This window comes from Haliotis rufescens, unplaced genomic scaffold (genome assembly GCF_023055435.1).
Source record: "Haliotis rufescens isolate VD_foot unplaced genomic scaffold, xgHalRufe1.0.p SCAF_9, whole genome shotgun sequence".
Classification (NCBI taxonomy): domain Eukaryota; kingdom Metazoa; phylum Mollusca; class Gastropoda; order Lepetellida; family Haliotidae; genus Haliotis; species Haliotis rufescens.
Window position 1 is genome coordinate 28,439,927 of NW_025964383.1, and position 17,272 is coordinate 28,457,198.

A 17,272-nucleotide genomic window follows, 5' to 3' on the forward strand; every position below is an offset into this window, starting at 1 on the left:
TGATGCATCTTGCTGCAGTCAGTGTAGTAACCTACACCTCGTTATTATAGTAACGCTCAGGTGGAGTTGTATCCGATCAGGGGATGCTTTTCAATTCAGTCGGGTCAATGGTCATCCTCTTACTAGTGGATTAACTTCATAATTTGATGCGAAGGCCACAGAGGTCTCAGTGATTGTGAAGACTGTATGCAAGGACGTGTAACACAGAACAGCTTGGGTGCAAGTCGGTCATTATATTTCCATTTATTTCATAACAAAAATATTCATTCTTCAATACGAGCTATTTATTATTATTATTATTATTATTAATAATAAATGCAGCAAAGATGGTTTCACCTTCCGATACTGTTAGTCTCCTCTTACAAGCATTGTCGCCTGTTGTGACATTATTATTATTATTATTATTATTAATAATAATAAATGCAGCAAAGATGGTTTCACCTTCCGATACTGTTAGTCTCCTCTTACAAGCATTGTCGCCTGTTGTGACATTATTATTATTATTATTATTATTAATAATAAATGCAGCAAAGATGGTTTCACCTTCCGATACTGTTAGTCTCCTCTTACAAGCATTGTCGCCTGTTGTGACAAGCATGGGTCACTGAAGACCAATTGTAACCCGGATCTTCATGGGTCTAAGGCGATCAAGAAAATAAATGTTGACACCCCACTGGTATTAGAAATATATAAATACATTTCATGTGCTCCATATTAGGTAGTTAACGCTTCAAAAATACAGTATAATTCTCTCAAATTATTTGTTTCAAGCATTTTCGGGAAAATATCTCAGACTCACTGTTGTCCCCCCAAATTGAAATACATCCCCCTCTCCCGAATACTAAATTGTCGGCCTCTGAATGGACCAGGGCCCCGTTCCACAAAGCGATCTTAGGGCTAAGTTGATTGTAACTCACTAAGTATGTGATCTTAAATTTTTGTTACGATCAGCCGCCCGTTCCACAAAGCAATCTTAACTAAGAGAGTTGTAAGTTAAGTTGCTCCGGAACAACTTAGGATTGCTAAAATCGATCTTAAATATTGTACCATAACAACAAAGATGGCGACTTTTATTATGGTGTGCAAGGAAATGCATCGTCTGCTAAACATGACCAAGGGAGGCCACTCTAAGGGAAATTTTCGTATCTTCATGGCTGAAGATTCCGATCTTTGTTAAGATAGGCTACTTGTAAAGTTACAATCGCACTAAGATCGCTTTCTGGAACGGTTGTAAACTTTAGCTAAGACAATTTTAAAATCGACGTAAGTCTCTAAGATTGATTACCGCCGTCATATAGATGGAATATTGCTGAGTGCGGCGTTGAACAAACAAACTATGGAAGCATAGTGCATATCAGCCATTCAACACAGCGTATCTTTTGCCTTATCGCGGTAGTTCCTGTTTAAAGCTTATGATTAAATACAAAAAGGAGGAAATATAGCTGCTTTGAGCAAAACTATTCATGAGGAAATAACCGACAATTGTTGTGAACAGAAATGTTTGGTCAATCATACTATGCAGCATAAATTCAATGGATCTGCAAACGTTTTCTTCGTGTTATGATAAACGACGATAATGTTAACATGAACCTACCTGGACATACAGTATTTTCCCGTTTTAGAACTATCACCCAAGACAACAATCTGTTACCTGTTTCATTTCTTGCCAACAAAACCCGTGAAGATTCGGGGTGGAATAAGTCTTCAGCAACCCATGCTTGCCGTAAAAGACGACTATGCTTGTCGTAAAAGGCGACTAACGGGATCGGGTGGTCAGGCTCGGTCACTTGGTTGATGCATGTCATCGTATCCAAATGGCGTACATCGGTGCTTATGATGTCAATCACTGGATTGTCTGGTCCGGATTCAATCATTTACAGACTGTCATTATACAGCTGGAATATTGCTGAGTGCGGCGATAAACAACAAACAAACAAATATCTGCTTTTACTTATCGACAGGATTCTCCACATGGGTACAATGTGTGAAGCCCATTTGTGGTGTCCCCCCGCCACGATATTGCTGGACTATTACATAAAGCGGCGTAAAACCATACTTACTCACTCACTCACTTATCGACATTCCAAATATTAGAACGGACTATAGATGAGTCTTTCCGCCACCACCGCGAGTGACACGAGGATGGTCACGTGATATCGACGGAAGAAGCCGGATGTAGCGGTTCTTGGAAAGCCTTGTTTCACAAGGTCACGTGGGATCCTCCTCTCGCTTTGGACTGACAGGGATTTGAGACAAAGTATTCAGAGGTGAGATTAATGAATTATTACTGTTTGCTTTACCTGATTTATTGGTAACTGTAACTCTTTTGTTTGTTTGTTTGTTTAGATAAAACGAAATAGTTTACATAGGATCACTTTTTTAAAAAGAACGTATTCACAATGAATTACATTGTAACTTATTGAAGTATTTGTGGACAAACAAACACACACATACATTTGTGGAATGCAAGTTGTGATATACTATCGGTGTCAAGGTAGTTTGCTAAATCTTTTTTTGATTTGGGCATAAAAAGAGGGTGAAATTGTAAGTTTAAAGCTTAAAGTAATACATTCAGAAAACCTCGGGACAATTCCCTCTGTACAGACCCAATAGAGATTCCGGGCCTCGAGCAGCGTATGTTGGTCGTCAGAGGCAATGTAATGGAGGGAGGCACGGGTCGCCTAGTCGTCTAAGGCGCCGCTGTTCGTTGTGCAGATTTGGGTCCCTTGGGTACGCCAGGAACCTAAGATCGTGGGTTCGAATACCGGTTGATCCCTATTACGTTTCTAGGTTTGTCAGCACAATACCCATGCTCGTGGGTTTCACCAAAGCGGTAAACGTCTGAGACCTGCATCATTTCGGGCTTTCCCCCCACATTAAGCTGACACGCCGCGATATAACTGGAATACTGTTAAAAGTGGCGTCAAACCCAACTCACTCTCTCACTTAATGTGGTCAGGCTCGGTGACTGGGTTGATTGCGTGACATCGTACCCCGACAGAGTAGGTCGTTGTTCACAATATCAATCACTGGTTTATCTACTCTGATTGTCCAGATTCGGTTATTTACAATTACAGACCACCATCATATAACGGGATTGCTGCGTTAAACAACAAACAAACAAACAAAGAGACTGATGTCTATGTTAAAGTGAGACCACGTTCCAGGTTCCACGTTCCACGGTCTACTGGACTGGACTGGTCTCCTTTTTATTATAATATCATGTAAATAATGTACAAAATAATCTTAAATACGTAAACAAACAAAAATGCACAAGAAAACCTCAACAATATTGTTACCAGAGGTTTTCAAGCATTCGGAACACGAAATGTAAGAGTAAAATATATAACTCTGATTTTTATTTCGTTATTTTTAAATTCATATCGGAACTGCGTCCAGTCTACTGTTGGGTCAAAAGGTGTTTAGTCCACTGTGTGGAGCTGATATATTGTCTATGTGTGTATGGGAAAAGCAAGTAACAGATTTATACGCTTCGTAAAGTTTGAGGAAGAAAAACAAAGTTGATTCTAAATAACGCGAATCAGTTTGCAAGACTGCCATTCGGTAGAATGTTGACGCGCTCGTTGAACACAACGTTATCTACATTCCAAAACCAGTTGAATTAATCTTTGACGTGCAAATACAAACATACATTGTAGGCCCGGATATACCAGTTACCCGGATATTAAAGACTATTTAGGAATGTGGAAATCTACACGAACATTTGCTGTGGGCGATATCAATAGGAAAACCTGATCCGGTTATTTTGACGAGAGCAGAACTTACTTCCCAAACAAACTTCACATCACCCTCTATTTACGTCATTCAATACCGAGGACCAATGATGGCTGTGTTTAGCGTCGTCCAGTCGGAGGTTACGAAAATCGGCCACCACCTGTCTACCATCAGGGTTATCCATACTGTGCAGCCATTGTCGCAGGAGTATGTAGACAGGAGCCCAGTCAACGTCTTGACATGCGGTCCTCCACCTGCGTTATCCATACTGTGCAGCCATTGTCGCAGGAGTATGTAGACAGGAGCCCAGTCAACGTCTTGCCATGCGGTCCTCCACCTGCGTTATCCATACTGTGCAGCCATTGTCGCAGGAGTATGTAGACAGGAGCCCAGTCAACGTCTTGCCATGCGGTCCTTCACCTGCGTTATCCATACTGCCGTGCGGTCCTCCACCTGCGTTATCTATACTGCCGTGCGGTCCTCCACCTGCGTTATCCATACTGTGCAGCCATTGTCGCAGGAGTATGTAGACAGGAGCCCAGTCAACGTCTTGCCACACGGTCCTTCACCTGCGTTATCCATACTGTGCAGCCATTGTCGCAGGAGTATGTAGACAGGAGCCCAGTCAACGTCTTGCCGTGCGGTCCTCCACCTGCGTTATCCATACTGTGCAGCCATTGTCGCAGGAGTATGTAGACAGGAGCCCAGTCAACGTCTTGCCACACGGTCCTTCACCTGCGTTATCCATACTGTGCAGCCATTGTCGCAGGAGTATGTAGACAGGAGCCCAGTCAACGTCTTGCCGTGCGGTCCTTCACCCGCGTTATCCATACTGTGCAGCCATTGTCGATTGTTGATGAACGTCTCGGACCTGCATCACTTCGGGCTTTCCTCTCACATGCACCAGACACGCCGTGACATAACTAGAATACTGTCCAAAGGGGCGTTAACCCCATCTCACTCACTACACCCTGGAATGTGCGCGTTGATCACAGCATCACTACACTACGACCGCTTGCGTTGACATGTGGCGTAATAATAACAGTTTATGACGCCTTGTTTCTGTGTACTTATCTTTCCTTACAGCGATATGGAGTAGCTTAATGTTTATTATCATTGACTTTAGATGCAAGTCATGCCCTAAACAGGCACAAATTGTTGTCTGGGGATCACCTGGCAACATGGCAACAAACTGTTCGCATGCGGCTTGGCGAGAGAAAAGAGTGAGTGAGTTGGGTTTAACGCCGCTGTTCACGTTATTGCAGTTACATCACGAGATGCAGGTCTCAGTCGTTATCGGCGAAACCGACGAGCACGGATATGGTGCTGACAAACCTAGAAACATAATGGGGGCGAACCGGGAATCGAACCCACAATCATAGGTTTCTGGCGTGCCCAAGGGACGCAACTCTGCACAGCGAATGGCGGCGCCTTAGACGACTGGGCCACCCGTGCCCCCGCGAGAGAAGAGAAAGGCCGTTTGTTTTCAATTTGTGAGATACAGCAGTGATAGATTACAAATATAAGAAAACAAGACCCTAATCTATGTATTTAAGGTATTTCTTAAGCTCACGGGGACCTTGGATAATAAAAGCGCAACGCATGCAATTAACAGAGGAACCTAATTATTAGATAGTTAAAGGGGGTGTAGGTCTATGCAAACTGACAGTCCCAACAAGTTACGTTCAGTCACCCAAACCTCGCTTTATTTGTCATATCATTCTCTTTAAGTTTGAATAAAGTCATCAAAAACTCAATTTGAGTATTTTCAAGTTGAAGTTGTATTGTGTATATAAATAGGTCAGCTAATTATTACCTCGTCGGTGTTCCGGGCTATAATATGTCCCCAGCATCCCATGCTGGTCGTAAGAGGCGACCAAATGGATAGGATGGTTGGTTGATCGGTGGCTTGGTTGATTGTGTGTCATCGTACCCGACAGCGTGGATCGGTGCTCACACTATCGATCACTGGTTTGTTTGCTCCAGACTCCGTTATTATTTTTTTATTACAGACTGACATCATGTAGTTGGACTATTGCTAAGTGCGGCGTTAAAAAACAAATATTTTTACCCTAAATAAGCAGAGAAAATGTCCTTTTTTCATACTTAACACTAAATATGGCGACTAGAAATATACTCGAGTTGAGCTCCCCAAATGAAGTCTAGATCGAGAAAGACTCTTGGTCCCATGACTCAGTCTATTCATGAACGGTTCAAGGAGCAACAGGTCTTAATTATCAGTGACCCGGTGTATCTATGAAAGCTGTCAATCGACAAGGAAACCCAGAGTAATATCGCAGATATCAGTATAGACATGCAGAAGCCAAGTATAGATATGGGCGGCCATAGTTCGAAACGGGGCCGAATGCTAGATCGCAGTTAAAAAAAAATATCAGCCAAGTTTACTCATGGACGGCAATTTATTGACACAGAACCGAAAGCTAGATCGCAAATATCAGTAGACGAAGCCCAGTTTAGGTATATGGATGGCTTTGGATTGACACGGAACCAAGGGCTAGATCGCATATATCAGTAGTCAGAAGCTCAGTTTAACTAAGCATGGCAATGGATTGTCACTGAACCGAGGGCTAGATCGCATATATCAGTAGAGAGAAGCCCAGTTTAGCTAAGCATGGCAATGGATTGTCACTGAAGCGAGGGCTAGGTCGCATATATCAGTAGACAGAAACCCAGTTTAGCTAGGCCTGGCAATGGATTGACACTGAACCGAGGGCTAGATCGCATATATCAGTAGACAGAAGCCCAGTTTAGCTAAGCATGGCAATGGATTGACACGGAACCGAGGGCTAGGTCGCATATATCAGTAGACAGAAGCCCAGTTTAGCTAAGCATGGCAATGGATTGACCCGGATCCGAGGGCTAGATCGCATATATCAGTAGACAGAAGCCCAGTTTAGCTAAGCATGGCAATGGATTGACCCGGAACCGAGGGCTAGATCGCATATATCAGAAGACAGAAGCCCAGTTTAGCTAAGCATAGCAATGGATTGACACGGAACCGAGGGCTAGGTCGCATATATCAGTAGAAAGACAAACATTTTATCCATGAACTTGATATGAATAATGTGATCCCGAAAATGCTCGAAAATTAAACGAATTTGTTTATGTTTTATCCCCCACAGGGTTCCCATATTTACAAGAATCAACTTTACCCTGTCTAGCGCTGTTTGCAGCGGATTGTGGCCCGCACTGTCACCCATAATGCTTTGGTTGGAGATGATAGTGTTATCTTCGTGTCATAACTCATGACGTGTTTAGGATATCACCTATCCCCGGCGTTAGATAAGTTACGCATCAGCAACGTACATATATTCACCATTGTTCCATTAATACTAGTATTGAGCTGCTTGCTTACAAATGCGCTTGAAACTTAAAAAAACAAACAATACAGAATAATTACACTATGCGTAATTACACAATGTATTTTTTCAGATAGCGTACCTGTATTTACAGAGCTTGGTTTACTGGTTGAGTGTGGGTATCACATACATCTACTGCAGTGAAAAATGCACAAAGTTGCCATCCCTCGCTTGTTCATTCGTGATCAACTCGTGTTATTCCGGGACAAGCCGAATAGCGACTCGTGCCCCTCTCATGGCCATTTTTGCGACCGGGTTCCGTCTTGGCGCAAGCGGGCATACCTGAAACAATTGTCAACTCGTTGCGTAATGGTTCACATATATTTCCCCATATATTATATATATTTCAGATGCATTGTAAAGCACATCTGGACATGCGGAATTATACAGTATGATTGAACACATTTAACTGTGTCTTGGGTATATTTTAAAATGCAAAACATGTGTAAAATCAAAAAATTATTTCTGAGGGATTCTTTGACGAAGAACTTGAAATCATACGCGCATTCTGATTGGTTTGTTGTATTTGCGCACATAACATTCATCGATAGGGGGACGAGTCTTCTTGCAGGTTACGGAAAGGGACGAGTGGTGACGAATGTCGCTTGTTATACATTTTAACGAAATATCTCACGGTTGTGACCTTATGCAACACGCTGGGGACAGCACGGATGCAAGATTTAAATCTCAGACGAAACAGCATTTCAAGCACCGTTATTAAAAACGGTCCACATTAGTTGCACAATAGGCTGAAACAAAGGTAGTAATACTATTTTGTATGTAAAAAAAGGAGGATATTTCATGTGTCGAGTGAAATATCATGTTTCTCTCATCGAGTGACGGGGGGAAAGGAGATATTTTCCCCCGCCACTCGTGAAAATATCTCCTTTTCCCCCGTCACGAGATGAGAGAAACATGATATTTCACTCGACACATGAAATATTCTATTTATCATATACTTTTTGTTTAGTTTAGTTTAGTTTAAATTAAGTATTTCATTACAAATGTAAAACCTTAAAACGTAAATTCTCCCACCCCTTTCACCACCCCTTGTATTTGCGACTTAAAAAGTAGTTTCGTGTTTGCAAAATCTTAAAAAATATAAACAAAAGTATCAAAAAATATTTAGGGTCACGAAAATTCTTTATCATACATTTAGATATGATAATATACAAAATCAACTTTAACAAAAAATATTCTTGAAAACTATGAGACCGCTGTTGGAAGGGAAAGAATACCCAATGATTATTTCAAACGCCTGAGCACCGAGTATATATTGATGGTTGTAATGGCCACACGTATTACTCACATGGGATGCTAGTTTTGTACTGACATGCTATCAATGCCAGTTGAATAGACTCTGGGTATTGTGTTGCAATTTACTACTACTGCTACTACTACCACTACCACTACTACTACTACTACTACTACTACTACTATTACTACTACTACCACCACCACCACCACTACTACTACCACTACTACTACTACTACTACTACTACTACTACTACTACTACTACTACTACTACTACCATCACCACCACCACCACCACCACTACTACTACTACTACTACTACTACTACTACTTCTACTATTACCACTACTACTACTTCTACCACTACTACTACTACTACTACTACTACTATTACTACTACTACCACCACCACCACCACCACCACCACCACCACTACTACTACTACTACAACCATCACCACCACCACCACCACTACTACTACTACTACTACTACTACTACTATTACCACTACTACTACTTCTACCACTACTACTACTACTACTACTACTACTTCTACCACTACTACTACTACTACTACTACTACTACTACTACTTCTACCACTTCTACTACTACTACTACTACCACTACTACTACTACTACTACTACTACTACTACCACTACTACTACTACTACTACCACTTCTACTACTACTACTACCACTACTACTACCACTACTACTACTACTACTACCACTTCTACTACTACTACTACCACTTCTACTACTACTACTACCACTACTACTACCACTACTACCACTACTAATACTACTACTACCACTTCTACTACTACTACCACTACTACTACTTCTACCACTACTACTACTACTACTACTACTACTACTACTACTACTACCACTACTACTACTACTACTACCACTTCTACTACTACTACCACTACTACTACTACTACCACTACTACTACCACTACTACTACTACTACTACTTTTACCACTACTACTACTACTACTACTACTACTACTACTACTTCTACCACTTCTACTACTACTACTACTACCACTACTACTACCACTACTACTACTACTACTACTACTACTACTTCTACCACTACTACTACTACTACCACCACCACTACTACTACCACTACTACTACTACCACTACTACTACTACTACTACCACTACTACTACTACTACTACTACTACCACTACTACTACTACTACTACTACCACTACTACTACTACTACTACTACTACCACTACTACTACTACTACTACTACTACTACTACTACCACTACTACTACTACCACTACTACTACTACTACTACCACTACTATGGAGAGGGCGTCACGGGAAATGATAATATTATAATTCTTTAGAATAGGCCCGTATACAGCTTCGGACCTATCTAAGCCAACAATATTTTTTTATAAATCCAATGAAATCATTTATATCATTGTATTCTCTGTCCCTTTTGAGACCAATGTGATTGACAAGATTCAGGAAAAACGTGTCACGCTTGCATCCCAAGTACCAAGTCGTCCGACTCCCCATTGTTCTCGGTGCCTCATTTTTGGTAACTCCCAATCTGTTGACTGACATTGTGAGAATACCCAGGTGTGCTACCAGGAACACAGTCCTTCTGACAATCTGGGTAATGCAGAAGGCTGCAGTGTTGGGGAGTCCTCCCTTTCTCCGACAAGTTCTCGGTTGGTTTGACTAGACACTGCTTCCTGGGAGAAGTCCCATTCGCTGTCTGGGCTGCGTGTAGAGGGGGCAAGGACCCTGAGCTGATGATCCTAACCAGCCTGACTGTACCGATCACCCGAACCCTCTTTGCTGCATTATTTATTATTAATCTGTAATAATAATAATAATAATAATAATAATAATAATAATAATGAAACGTATTCAAGTATTATTATTTTTGAAAATGAATAAAATATAATGACCGACTTGCACCCAAGCTGTTCTGTGTTACACGTCCTTGCATACAGTCTACACAATCACTGATACCTTTGTGGCCTTCGCATCAAATTATGAAGTTAATCCACCAGTAAGAGGATGACCATTGACCCGATTGAATTGAAAAGCATCCGCTGAACGGATACAACTCCACTTGAGCGTTACTATAATAACGAGGTGTAGGTTACCACAATGACTGCAGCATGATGCATCACGTTCTTTCCGAGCCACGTCATGCACTGTGGCAAACAAAGACCTATGAACTTATCATGTAACTAAAGCTCTCCATTAACTCATGTTATCACGTAGAAGATATGACCTCTCTGGCCAAATGGAGTCTGTGTCATCGCCTAATATTAGTCTTGTTTGTTTGTTGTTTAACGCCGCACTCAGCAATATTCCAGTTACAAGACGACGGTCTGTAAATAATCGTGTCTGGACCAGACAATCCAGTGATTGATATCATACGCATCGATCTACGCAATTTGAGTACTAATGACATGCATCAATCAAGTCAGCAAGCCTGACCACCCAATCCCGTTAGACGCCTCTTACGACAAGCATGGGTTGCTGAAGACCACTTCTGTAACGCTAATATTGGCATTCGCGTGAGTGAATGTTGCGAAAAATTCCAGCTTCACCACGATGGGAATGTATTTTCGAGACAGGCCCGAGGGAGCAGGGCGTCCAGTGGGTCCAGTGGGTCCTAATTATTATTTTTTATCACTAAAGAGTAGTTTGCTCCAACCCCACTTCGCCCATTGGTCAACATTCTATCACATCCTACAACAGTGGAATTAATGTACCGTATTTCCTCTATTAGACACCCGGGCTTCTATTTATTTCGGACAAGCCTTTGACCCGGCGTCAATTAGAGGCCCTGGGTCTATTGGAGGCCCGGCTTCTATTAATACCCCCATTTCACAATGACCACGAATGTCCCGAATCGTCACGAAATGGAAATATTTTGTGTTCGTAGATATCCGTAGATATATCTCAATCAATTGTATCAATTGATCGACCCGGCGTCTATTAGAGGCCCGGCTTCTTTTTTTTGCACTGAACAATTGACCCGGCTTCTATTAGATGCCCGGCGTCTTATAGAGGAAATACGTTAAATATAAAAAAAATTGACGTCACTTTGTCATTGATGAAACAAAATAGGTTACTGGCGTAACGCTAATTTAAGATATGTTTTATGGTGTTTTAATGTTGTTCTTGAAAAAAAAATGAAATCCGTTTTCTGTTATACATGAAAAACACATTTATATCACATAAATATGCATCTATGTGTATATCAGGAGTATTTGCTGCAAAACCAAATTAAGATATATTTTCTTTTTTTTCTGAATATATTTAAATTTAAAAATATACTTTTAGTTTTGAATTTTGACTTGTCTCTGATGAAGATTCTAAATCAATGCCATTTATGACGTGTTGCGCAAACCCGTGGATGACAATATGAGCATCGAGTCCCGCAGTCGAGGTACCCTGCCAGGTATAGAAACACATTGTTGTCACCCTGTCCACGTGTTCTGACCCAACGCGGTATTTTCGCTACGGCTTATACTTGTATGTCCTTTGGACTTTGACTTTCATTGTATTTGTCTGGTGTGATCATGAGCCGCGTGTTTGTGAACTTTTGAAATGGTTATTGTTATATTCTTTGTCGGACATAGTGTAGTACTGTAACCGTCACCTCCCACAGTGAGGTTGCATCCCGTGTGTCGGGACATGGTGTAGTACTGTAACCGTCACCTCCCACAGTGAGGTTGAATCCCGTGTGTCGGGACATGGTGTAGTATTGTGACCGTCACCTCCCACAGTGAGGTTGAATCCCGTGTGTCGGGATATGGTGTAGTACTGTCACATCCCACAGTGAGGTTGAATCCAGTGTGTCGGGACAGAGTGTAGTACCGTGACCGTCACATCCCACAGTGAGGTTGAATCCCGTGTGTCGGGACATGGTGTAGTACTGTCACATCCCACAGTGAGGTTGAATCCAGTGTGTCGGGACAGAGTGTAGTACCGTGACCGTCACATCCCACAGTGAGGTTGAATCCCGTGTGTCGGGACATGGTGTAGTACTGTCACATCCCACAGTGAGGTTGAATCCAGTGTGTCGGGACAGAGTGTAGTACCGTGACCGTCACATCCCACAGTGAGGTTGAATCCCGTGTGTCGGGACATGGTGTAGTACCGTCACATCCCACAGTGAGGTTGAATCCCGTGTGTCGGGACGTGGTGTAGTACTGTCACATCCCATAGTGAGGTTGAATCCCGTGTGTCGGGACATTGTGTAGTGCTGTCACATCCCACAGTGAGGTTGAATCCCGTGTGTCGGGACATGGTGTAGTACCGTCACATCCCACAATGAGGTTGAATCCCGTGTGTCGGGACATGGTGTAGTACCGTCACATCCCACAGTGAGGTTGAATCCCGTGTGTCGGGACAGAGTGTAGTACCGTGACCGTCACATCCCACAGTGAGGTTGAATCCCGTGTGTCGGGACATGGTGTAGTACCGTCACATCCCACAGTGAGGTTGAATCCCGTGTGTCGGGACATGGTGTAGTACTGTCACATCCCATAGTGAGGTTGAATCCCGTGTGTCGGGACATTGTGTAGTGCTGTCACATCCCACAGTGAGGTTGAATCCCGTGTGTCGGGACATTGTGTAGTACCGTCACATCCCACAATGAGGTTGAATCCCGTGTGTCGGGACATGGTGTAGTACTGTCACATCTCACAGTGAGGTTGAATCCCGTGTGTCGGGACATGGTGTAGTACCGTGACCGTCACATTCCACAGTGAGGTTGAATCCCGTGTGTCGGGACAGAGTGTAGTACCGTGACCGTCACATCCCACAGTGAGGTTGAATCCCGTGTGTCGGGACATGGTGTAGTACTGTCACATCCCACAGTGAGGTTGAATCCCGTGTGTCGGGACATGGTGTAGTACTGTCACATCCCACAGTGAGGTTGAATCCCGTGTGTCGGGACATGGTGTAGTACTGTCACATCCCACAGTGAGGTTGAATCCCGTGTGTCGGGACATGGTGTAGTACCGTCACATCCCACAGTGAGGTTGAATCCCGTGTGTCGGGATATGGTGTAGTACTGTCACATCCCACAGTGAGGTTGAATCCCGTGTGTCGGGACATAGTGTAGTACTGTCACATCCCACAGTGAGGTTGAATCCCGTGTGTCGGGATATGGTGTAGTACTGTCACATCCCACAGTGAGGTTGAATCCCCTGTGTCGGGACATGGAATGGTACTGTCACATCCCACAGTGAGGTTGAATCCCGTGTGTCGGGACGTGGTTGTTCGGCACGTGGTGTCAGTGAAGGTCACGTGGGTTTCCACGACACAATGATCATACGCATCTACTCCTCGTACATATCCGCCCAGTCCCTCCAGATCTCATTCATTGCAGAACTAATCAACGGATGTATCAAAGTGTCACACAGCCAATGCGCAGCTATTACCAAGTCCTCCATAGCCAGTGGACAGATAATACAATATCACACATAGCCATTTGTCAGCTATTACCCATCCTCCATAGCCAGTGGAGAGATAATACAATATCAGACATAGCCATTTGTCAGCTATTACCAAGTCCTCCATAGCCAGTGGACAGATCATACAATATCAGACATAGCCATTTGTCAGCTATTACCAAGTCACACATAGCCAGTGGACAGATAATACAATATCACACATAGCCTTTTGTCAGCTATTACCAAGTCACACATAGCCAATTCCAAGCTATAATCAAGATTCTTACACCCGATAATTAGGTATTACCAAGCCAGTGAAATAGTTTTTTTTAGTGAGTGAGTATGATTCTACGCCACATTTAGCAATAATCCGGCAATACCACAGCGGGGGACACCAAAAATGGGCTTCACACTTTGTACCCATGTTGGGAATCGAACCCGGGTCTTCGGCGTGACGAGCGCTTTAACCACTAAGCTACCCCAAAGCCCAAAATAGTTCAACAGTGCTAAAAACAAATAGGAGGTGCGGGGTGATGTAGCAACAAATACATGTATAGTATTTCAAAAAGTCTAGGACTCTTTTTTTAAAGCGATTTTAGCGCTCCGATTGTTGTAAGCACAATTTAGAATATGGGAGTTAAGACCGCCTTAGCGCTAAGATCGATTTGTGTAACGGGGCCCTGAACTAAAATCCTTTCACAGATAAACAGTTGAGCATATGCACATCCTGCACTCATCACCGGGGTCTGATAAGGATGTTATTTAAGCAGCTATGCCTGGGGCTATCCTCATTCCTGGAGCTCCACACCGCCTCCCCTGACATCCGGCCGTTCTATTAGCACAGCCAACCCGGGTGCATTTCTATATCAGTGAAGGGACCGATCAGTGAATATTCTGACAGGTCTGAGTGGGTCAGAGATTGTCCGTTGTTTGATTGTTTGTTTGTTGTTTAACTCGGCACTAAGCAATACACCTGCGTCCAGTGATTGACACTATGAGCACTGATCCAGGCAATGACAATTGGGATAGGACGACTTACAATCAACCGAGTCACCACGCCTGGTATAAGAAAAGCTAAAAAACAACAACCCCAAAACCCAGATTTTTTTTTTTAACCTATGAGCCTGAATCTTTTTAAGTAAAACACCTGAAAACAACGTAATTTTTTAAGCATAATTATTTATTTTGTAAAGAAATTCCCGGGACAATATATTATTTTCGATAAAATCCCATATCATGAGCCTGAATTTATTAAAGAGAAACACCTGTAAACAATGTAATTTTTGAACCATAATTATTTTTTTCAACAAATTTCGGGGACAATATATTTTTTCGATAAAATCCAATATCATGAGCATGAATGTTTGAAAGAAAAACACATCAAAACAATGTAATTTTTTAAGCATAGTTATTTTTTTCAAGCAATTTCGGGGACAATACATGTTTTTTCGATAAAAGCCCGTATCCAATGGTCGGTTCCTTAGTTCGGTCTTACGACAAGCAGAGGTTGCTGGGATCTATGTTCTGCCCCAGACACCTCACGGGTGTGCGTGTAAAGACACGCTATAAGCGAAGTCACTTTGCTTAACCCATAACATCTCTTTCTGATTTCAACACAACAGTGTATAACGAAGTGTAAGGCTACGTAGATAAATAAGCGTTTCTCCGACACATTTTTCTCATCATTTTCGAGAGAGCTAGAACTTTATATATATTTTTATTGAAAACAAAACGATGAGGGAGGAACTCTGTATTTATATGTTTCACCCAAAATACCAAGAAACAATTGGACAATTCTTTTTATACAATCTGAAAATGTTTAAAGTAGACTTAATTTATGGATAAATGATAAATAATTTATGAAAATATTTGTGTTCATTTCATGGATAACCGAGTCTGCTTTATATGAAGCGCGAAAATTTGATTTGTATTTTGTTTTTGACAATAATTATGACGAGCAGGATTTATAGTGACTCGTTAAAGCAGGGTATGAAACTCCCAAACTTTTCAGCCAGACCACAGGACTGGCTAGCTGAAATACTTGCCAGCCCTGACCAAAACCTGCCTGCCCACTGTAATCCTATGTTTCTCAGGATAATTTAATTAAAACTTTAAATCGAATTCATTGAACATGAAGTAATGCAAGAAAAGAAATAGCAAACACTTTTTAGGTCAGATTTGTATTTAATATGCTAGAATACATCATGTAAATAATGCTTATCATCGGGAAATATTTAGAATATTTTTACATATGAAATATAACCCGACCGTCGGGCAGGGGGATTTGAAAATCTGGCAGCCCGAGTTGAAATCAACCCGTCTCGGACGGTCGGGCAGGCAGGTATTTCGAACACTGGTTAAAGCCCGTGAAACATTTATTTTTTTGACTTTGTGTTGTCTGGAAGAGTAGAGATACGTCCAGGGTATCAGCTGTAGATTTCAGAACATGTGTACGGCGTATGAATCACACCAGGAGGCGGTGTCAGTCAAACACATACCGATTACACAATATTAAATGGGTAACGACATAAAGTTGAAGTTCTCTGTCTAACAACATCGGATGAGTCATGCACTGTAAGAAAGGCAGAACGAAAACCGATTTTCTAACAGACACACAGACACCCTACCCCATCCCTCAACCAGCACCCCACCCCAGTAACGCTGATGTGACTCACTTATTGTGCCTCCAGGGTTATCACTGGTAATCACCACGCGCAACACAACGCTATCCGCCCCTTTGACACACATCTGGCGTTCCAACGTCGTTGTACGTATCTTTGACAACATAAAGTTCGGTTGGTTAATTGTTTACATTTAGTTACTCTTGAGACACACACACACACACACACACACACGCACACGCACGCACACACACACACATACGCGCGCGCGCGCGCGCACACACACACACACACACACACACACACACACACACACGCACAAACACACGCGCACACACACACACACACACACACACACACACACACACACACACACACACACCTCTCAGTCATCTTCAACATCTGCCTCAAGAAATATTAAAAAATATGGTTGCAAGGCTTGTTAAAAAAATATACTTCATGGTCGGCCCCTAAGTCAATCCGGTTTGGACAATTTGCAATTTCAGAAATATATTTTCTGGTTAATACGGAGCCTCCTTCAAGTATTACTAACTTGCTACATCCTGACCCGCAACAATATCTCCAAGTTATGATACCGAGCTCGTGACGATCCAGTGTAGCTGTTTATCACACGAACCTGCATGTCACAATCACACGGGACCGGGTTTAAAGTCGAAGATACTCCCAGCTTATATTACAACACAACACCACCACATTGCGATATACCCTATACCTACACGATATCATATACCCTGGTTTTATAGTCCAGACACACATTACTCCGGGACTGTAAAGGTAGGTACTTTATTGAAAAAGAGA

The 17,272-nt window shown here is 42.4% G+C and overlaps 1 protein-coding gene across 2 annotated transcripts in view; it reads left to right on the top strand.

Annotated features, from left to right (window-relative positions):
• Positions 1-2,110: 2,110 nt before the first annotated feature.
• LOC124130547 overlaps positions 2,111-17,272 on the top strand; it is a 33,003-nt gene continuing 17,841 nt past the window's right edge. The window contains exon 1 of one of the 2 annotated variants that reach the window (XM_046493662.2): positions 2,111-2,267. The gene's annotated coding sequence lies outside the window, so the exon portion shown is untranslated. Of the gene's footprint in view, positions 2,268-17,090; positions 17,249-17,272 lie in introns of those variants that run through there. The other variant, XM_046493668.2, reaches the window with a different exon arrangement.